Source organism: Schistocerca cancellata, chromosome 4 (genome assembly GCF_023864275.1).
Source record: "Schistocerca cancellata isolate TAMUIC-IGC-003103 chromosome 4, iqSchCanc2.1, whole genome shotgun sequence".
Classification (NCBI taxonomy): Eukaryota; Metazoa; Arthropoda; class Insecta; order Orthoptera; family Acrididae; genus Schistocerca; species Schistocerca cancellata.
This window is the reverse complement of record NC_064629.1, coordinates 381,692,604-381,701,354: the sequence shown is the minus strand read 5'-3', so window position 1 is coordinate 381,701,354 and position 8,751 is coordinate 381,692,604.

The window sequence follows — 8,751 nt, the reverse complement described above, 5'->3', positions numbered from 1 at the left end:
TATTTATAACCCTGTATTCGCCTGACCAAAAGTCTTATTCCTCCTGTCAGCAAACTTCACTAATTCCTACTATATCTAACTTTAACCTATCCATTTCCCTTTTTAAATTTTCTAACCTACCTGCTCGATTAAGGGATCTGACATTCCACGCTCCGATCCATAGAACGCCAGTTTTCTTTCTCCTGATAACGACGTCCTCCTGAGTAGTCCCCGCCTGGAGATCCAAATGGGGGACTATTTTACCTCCGGAATATTTTATCCAAGTGGACGCCATCATCATTTAACCATACAGTAAAGCTGCATACCCTCGGGAAAAATTACAGCTGTAGTTTCCCCTTGCTTTCAGCCGTTCACAGTACCAGCAGCACAGCAAGGCCGTTTTGGTTAGTGTTACAAGGCCAGATCAGTTAATCATCCAGACTGTTGCCCCTGCAACTACTGAAAAGGCTGCTGCCCCTCTTCAGGACCACACGTTTGTCTGGCCTCTCAACAGATACCCCTCCGTTGTGGTTGCACCTACGGTACAGCTATCTGTATCGCTGAGGCACGCAAGCCTCCACACCAACGGCAAGGTTCATGGTTCTTGGTGGGGCACTGCTACAAAGCCATTGTTTTTTGTGGAGAATATTGAGGACAAGTTTGGTGAAGTGGAGTCTCTTAGTAAGATGCAGTTGGGCTCCCCGTTGATCAAAACTTCTGCCACACAGTCTGCAGCTCTTCATGCTAGTGATTATCTTGGCAATGGCCAGTGTCTGTAACCCCTCATCAGTCTCTGAATATGACCCAAGGAGTGATTTTTCATATGGACCTCATCCTGCATACTGATGAGGAACTCTAGGCTAATATGGGGTGACATTGCTTTCATTTTGTTCAGTGCATGCAGAAGGGTCATAAAGTCAACCACACTGATACTGGCACCTTCATTCTGGCTTTTGAGGGAGATACCCTCCCAGAGAATGTTAAGGTTATGTGCTGCAAATGTGACGTAAAGCTGTATGTTCCAAATCCAATGAGGTGCTTTCAGTGCTTGCGTTTTTGGCATATGTCTTCCTGCTATATGACAGGTGTGGTGACTGTGGAAACCTACTCCATGAGGGAAGCCCCCGTGTTCTGCCACCTGTATGTGTCAATTGTCATGACTGCCACTTTCCTTGCTCCACAGATTGCCCAGCTTACGAGAGAAAAAAGAAGATCCAAGAGTACAAGCCCTGGATTGCTTAACTTATGCTCGGGCTCGCCAAAAATATGACAGACTCCATCCAATGTCACTTTCCTCAACTTTTGCCTCTGTTAAATCCTTTCCCCCTCCTTCCTCTTCCTTACCCCAGCCCCATCTCCCTCTCTCCTCCCTCTCCCCTGCAGTTTCCACACCCTCCCCTCCAGGATCTGCCCCCCTTCCCCAGCCAAAGAAGTGCCCCCCTTCTTTGGCACCTGCCAGTGATGGGGCTCCCCCTTCCACTATGAGCCCTCCCCTCAGTGTTCTCAGGCTGGAAGCCTACTACCACACCTTGGCCACGAGACGTACCATTTGAGCACCCCACAGTGCCCTGCCCTCCTCCACCTCCAAAAGAGAAGAAGAAGAAACATATGTCCCAGGACAAGGCTCCCCTGGTGCCCCTGGAGGTTACGACGAAGCAAGCTGGGATCTCTTTACTTCTTCTCTTGTTTTGCCATCTGTGTCCTTAAATTCATTTTCTCATTTCTGACTAATTACCATTAAGGAGTATAATTTGCATTTCCATAAAAGAGAAAGGTTGGCCCGCAGTATTAAGAAACTTAGCACCAGGTCTAATTTTGTGCTTCGCTTCGTGTTGGTAATCAATTTCATAATTTATTTTGACTATTTCTAGTTAACATATTTTGTTATAGGGTGAAGTCAGTAATTGTTTCTTGACTTAGATTCTGTTGTTAACTTATAAACAAATATAAACTCTGCATTAATTATAAACATTTGGAAGAAGAACTACTAGGATTCTTAAAGTATTTATTTGGCTCCATTTGAAAACATATTAGCAAAGCCAGCCCTTAATTAATTCCAAAATAATTACCAGGTTTGCCAAAAGTATTGTTTTTATAACTATATCTGTTAATTTCATTATTTAAACAAATAATTCAGCCTAACCTTTGTCGTAGAAGAAACTGTTAAAAAGAACCAATTTTTCAATGTATTAACTGAATGAGCTATGTTTTAACTGTAATTTCTGTATCTTAAACATCGAACAATGTATAGTTTTAGTGCCTACTATTGTGAGGATATGTGAAGGTGTGATTTTTGGTCCTGAGACAGTTAGTCAATGGCCGATTTTCAGGCGAGAAGCCTGTATTAGTTTAGAGTAACAACAATTCATCAACTGAACAGCGGAGTTAGTGTAACACAAATGGGCTGTGTGTTACAATGACAGTGTCTGTTCAATAGAGTCACATGTACCGTATTATTCTGCAAGAACTGTGTAGTTAGGTTTCTACTGCTCATAGATGCTCAACAGTAAACTATTGTAGCAGTATGTTGACATTTGCTTACAAACTATTAACTGGCCATATAACTGTGTAATATTGTGGGGTTGTGAACAGTGAAAGTAAAGAACTGTGAAAAGCACCTGTGCAACTGTTGGCTACATGATTTACAGCAGTCAGTGTTGAACTTCTACCCCCCCACCCCCCCATTTTTTAGCCAGTATAACAATACAGTACGTTTGACACCAAGGACTATCAACGAAGAAGTAGAGCAGGTAAACATCACAAGATGCCATTTCCCCCCTCGCAACTTGAGTCCAACATCTTGTTTATGGATGTCACCCCATCCTTGTCAGTGACAACCACTACCGAGTGACGTGACCTCCCCTCAGCTCCTTTATGTCTAACCTGGACTCTCACCACACTATAATCCAGTGGAATTGCAACAGATATTGTCATCACCTTCCAGAAATACAATGCCTTGCTTCCTCCTGTTCTGCATTCTGTCTTCAAGAAACGCACTTCTGTGATGACCACTCTCCCACATTACGTGGTTATCGGGTGTTCTGTCAGAACTGAGCTGGCCCCAGGGTAGCATCTGGAGGGGCCTGCATTTTGGTTCATGCTGATGTCATTGGTGACCGAATCCCCATGGAAGCAATAGCACTTAGAGTGCAAACGACTCCATCAATCACCATTTGCAATGTCTACCTTCCTCCATGTTGTCCACTTCCTTATGTTGAACTGTCTACCTTAATACAGCAACTCCCACCCCTAATTTTCTCCTCAGGGACTTCAATGCACACCACCCGCTGTGGGGGAGTGCCACTTTGATAGGTAGGGATCTTCTAATTGACCAACTTATTAAAGACTTTGAATTGTGTTTCCTCAATGACGGTTCCCCTACCCACTTCAGCACAACTCATGGTAACTTTATTGCTATTTATCTCACAATCTCCCCTCCTACTCTCATGGTTTCCATACATTTGTCACCCCATGATGATCTTTGTGACAGTTTTCCGGTGATTCTATCATTCCCCTGCCACCAACAGGCAGACAGGCACCCATGTTGGGCATTCCACAAGGCCAATTGGCGTTTATGTATGTCTGCTGTGCACTTTGACACCTCTCTCTCTAATTGCATTGATGTGGTCATGCAGGGCATCTCTGTCACTATTCTTCATGTTACTGGCAGTGCTTTCTCCCGATTCAAAGGTCCCTCTATCATCAACCAGTACCTTGGTGGACAAAGGATTTAGCAGTTGCTGTCCGGGACCACCAACGGCTGCTGCAGAGATTTAAATGACACCCTTCACAGACCAACCTCATCACATTTAAGCATCTCCATGCTAAAGCTCGGTACTTTATTAAGCGGAGTAAAAAGGAATACTGGGAGCACTTCATTTCCTCCCTGGGCATGTGTGCCTCTTCATTGCAGGTTTGCTCCAAGCTCCATAGTCTTCTGGGCTCCCAGTGGCAGTCAACTGTCCAAGGTCTTATCCTCCAAGGTGCCCTGTGTAGTGATGCATTGGTCCTTGCACAACACACTGCAACAGCATCGGTGTTCTCTTCCTATCCGGCTACCTTTCTGCCGTAGAAACTGCAGGTTGAACCCTTCACTGAATGAGAATTCTTGCAGGCTCTTACCTTTTCACATGATACATCACCAGGCTTGGATTCCATCCAGAACCAGATGATCCAACACTTGGACATTACCCAAAGGCAACGTCTACTCAGGGTCTTCAAGCGCATTTGGTTCACGGGTGCCTTCCCCTCACAATGGTAAGACAGTATAGTTGCCCCCATTCTTAAGCCCAGAAATAACCCTACATCTCTTGATAGCTACTGCCCAATTACCCTGACAAACATACTTTGTAAACTGCTTGAGAGGGTGGTTAGCTTCCGACTATGTTGTGTACTTGAATTTCGGGGTCTTTTGTCCCTGTATCAGTGTGGCTTCCAGGAAGGATGATCTCAAACTGACGATTTATTCAGATTAGAAACAGCAATCTGACAGGCTTTTACTAACCGCTGGCACCTTGTCGTGGTCTTCTTCAACCTACATAAGGCATACAACATGGCTTGGTGCCATCACATTTTAGTTACCCTCCATGACTAGGGCTTTCATGGCCCCTCCTGATTTTTACCCACAAGTTTTTATCCCACAGGATCTTCTGGGTTTGAGTTGGCACTTCCCTCAGCAACCCTCAGATTCAGGAGAATGATATCCCACAGGGTTCTGTTTAAGTATTACGCTCTCCCTCATAGCCATGAATGGGCTTGTAACCTCTGTTGGGCCTCTGGTTACCCCGGCGTTGTGTGTCAAAAATTTTTGCATCTTGTGCAGCTGCCACTCAGTAGCATCTGCTGAGTACTGGCTCCAAGGCACCATTTGATGGGGCTCTGCATGGGCTGTCTCCCATGGCTTCCAATTTTCTCCCTCCAAAATGCAGGTTACACATTTTTGTCATTGACCCATAGTACACCCCCATCCAGAACTTACTTAGGTGACCAGCTCCTACATGTTGTTGCACAGTCCTGTTTCTTGGGCCTGATTTCTGATAAAAAGCTGACATGGCTGCCCCATGTTCACCACCTGAAGAGTACATTCATGCAGAAGCTTAATGCTTTCTGCCTCGTGGCCCACACATCCTGGGGTGCAGACTATGCAACTCTTCTCCATCTTTGCCGTGCTCTGGTCTTGTCCAGACTAGGTTATAGTAGTTAGGTTTATGGCCCCTGCAGTTCCTTCCACACTGAAAATACTTGATCCTGTTCACCATTGTGGGGTGTGTCTGGGTATTGGTGCCTTTCACACTAGTCCCATTTATAGTCTCCTTGCAGAAGTGGGGATTCCCCCTCTACAAATACAATGAAGCCAACTCCTGGTTTCTTACACAATCACCATTTGCTGATTCCCTGATCATCCCGTGTACCCTGTCCTCTTTGTAAACAAGGGATGCCTCCCTCCTGATAACCACCAATGGGTGAAACTGTCAGTTGGAATGCACCTCACTTCAGTGTGTTGGGATATCCATCTCCACCCACTGGACTGTGCCCCAAGTATTTCCTCCCCCCGCCCTCCTTGGAGAGTGCCTAGACCATAGGTTAGGACTGCATATTCCAGGGTCACAAGGTCTCTTTCGCTCCTATGGTCTTCTGGCGTTTTGTACGTTACATCCTTGCAGAGTTGCAGGGCGCTACCATCTTCTACACTGATGGTTCTAAGATGATAGATATGGTGGGATATGCTTTAATGTCTCACACTGGGTTAGAACATCATTTATTGCTGGCACTCTGTAGTGTGTTCACAACAGAGCCACTAGCCAGTAACAGGGACCTCCATTTGGTACTCAAGCCTCCCTCCACAGTGTTTTAATATGTACCGACTGATGCTACTCCCATCACATTTGGTCTCTGCTATCCATGCCCTCCTCTCTGCCATTGAAAATGCCACCTGATCAGTTGTCTTTCTTTGGGTCCTAAGTCATGTGGGCATCCCAGGGAATGAACTGGCTGACGGTTTGGCTAGAGAAGCAGATACCTCCCCCCCCCCCCCCCCCCCCCCCATTCCCTCTCATGATTCCAGCTGCAGTTATCTGGCTCTACATCAAATCTCTCTGTGCCTAAAAGTGGAATGACGTCTGGTGCACTATTGCTCTCAGTGATAAACTTACACAATAGGAGTGCATTGCAGTTTGGCTCTCTTCTTTCCACTCCACTCAGAAGAAGTCCATTGTCTTATGCAGTCTACATATTGGTCATGCCAGGTTCACCCACTGTTTCCTCTTGTGTAACGAACCATCCCCAGAATGTGGCTGTGGAGCCAGACTGATGGTATCCCATATATTGCTGGAAAGTCCCCTTATTTTGGCCCTTTGTACTAAGTATAGTCTTCCTAAGTACTTAATTTTAATATTGGCAGATGATTCACATATGGTTGAATTGGTCCTCAGTTTCCTTCATGAAAGTTGCTTTTATTCTCAGATACAAGGTTTTGCTTTACTTCTGGAGCAGGGGTAGGGTGACTATGGTTGGGGCCACTCTTCACGTTTTCTTGGTCTGGGACCAATGACCATTCCGAGTTTAAAAGACTGCTCTTTTACCCCTCTGTTTTTCCAGTTTACATATTTGGTCCACTCTTTTATGCCTTCTACTGTGTGTGTTTTACCTTCTTCATTTTATAGTTTGACTCCTCCAACTGGATAAGTGGCTAAGTCCATTTTTAGTGGACCCCTTCTCTTCAGCGAGTAACTTTGGAATCGCAGGACTCATGACCTCACCGTTTAGTTCCATAACTACCCTCAATCAATCAATCAGTCAATCAATCAATCAATCACTTAACAAAGGTAAGTCTTCCAGTCCAGATCATATACCAATCAGATTCCTTTCAGAATATGCTGATATAATAGGACCATACTTAGCAGTCATATGGAATCATTCACTCGATGAAAGATCCATACCTAAAGACTGGATAGTTGCACGGGTTGCACCAAAACTCAGGAAATGAAGTAGAAATAATCCACTGAATTATAGACCCATATCACTGCCATTAATTTGCAATAGGATTTTGGAAGATATACTGTGTTTGAACATTACTAATTACCTCCATAAAAATGCTCTATCAACCCATAGACAGATTCAGAAAATATCCTTCTTGTGAAACATATCGGGCTCATTATACTGTCGAGTCCCAACATAAGACAGAGGGAAGATGGAGCTATAGGTCGGTCTGCAATTTACAAGCTGTTGGGAGCAAATGCAGAAAGACAAACTTCCAATGAAAGTGGATTGATTGCTCATATCTGCTGGATTTTGGGGCTCAATAGGATGCTCACAGCAAGAGATTCAAGGAACTCAATAGACTGATTAATGGTATTTAAGTGCAATCAGACTAATTACTAGACTGAGGGGTAATTATAAACATTAGAAGACGCAAGTGAAGCAACTGGCTGCATGACAGATATCAGTATCTGAGTCCTTGGGGTGAGAGCTAAGGAAAGTACAAACACTAGCAGCACTATAAGTACAAACTGTGAGAGCAGCGCTCCAAGTGAGGAAAACATACATTTTGGTGCTTATCCAAAGCTGCCAATGAGAGACATGGATTTGGCATCCCAGTGGTCTGACTGAGAACTGTCTTAAGTACAAAAAGGACTGTGGGAGGGTTCTGTTTTTCACTTCCTATAGTCGGTCCACAAATCCACCAGCATTGGCTTTGGCCAATCTGACCACCTCTACACCTCCCTGATGCCTCTAGACAATCATGTTTAGGTTGTTTTCCTCCTCCTACAGTGTATGTCAGGAAATTTGTGGCCTTTACAGTAACTTTCAAAATCCAAGGTTGATAGCAACAGTGTTCCTCTGAAAGCTAAACATCACTGCCCTTCCTATTATGTCTAGCAACAACAGTGTTTTATGTCACTTGGACCTGCCCTGTGGCCTCTTGCTGCAGCAGTATTACCCATTTCCCACCTCACTCTAACCTGTGTATAAACCCACTGTCATTGTGATTCTCAGGGTTAAATATCATTTGCTGCCCATCCTAAGACACTCCTGTCTGTGACCATCTTTTATTGTGATGTCTTAATAATGTACTATGGTCTAGTCGACTCCCACTTATCATACTGAATTTTAGTCTGGGGAAATGCTGCCCATATACATACCTATAGTGAAGCTTCAAAAGAAGGCTGTCTGATGCATTGCAAATCTAACCCCAAGACAATCCTGCAGAAATAAATTCAGGGAACTTAATATCAGGACAGTCCCTTCACTATAATTATGCATGTGAAAGCAAATAGTACTATCAAGTTGAATACACAATTATTATCACCTACACACACACACAATAGCTTGAGTTATCTGAAAAAGATTCTGCAACAACTTGGCTCATTTTACACAATAAATTGCTACCCAGATTAACAAGCATTAAAATGACATCTGTTTTCAGAAACAAATTAAAAGGTTATTTAGTCTACTTAGCCCTGTATGGTTTAAATGAATACCTAGAAACTAAACAGTAGAGATAATCTTGTTCAAGGAGGGAAGCCATCATAAAATGTATCCATAAACCAATAGGCACAAATATAAAATACATGTACATCCTTATTGTATACGAATAATCCTGATGCTGCTTGCCCTTTTTTGTTTGTTTCAAATGCCCTGAGAAACAAAATGAGGCTGCCAGGGTGTAAGATGGCAGATATTACTCAACGCATGGTGTACACTACTGAAGTGCGATAATTAAAACATAATATTGTAAAAATGTGAAGATGAACGTGTGATTATCATGTTGTC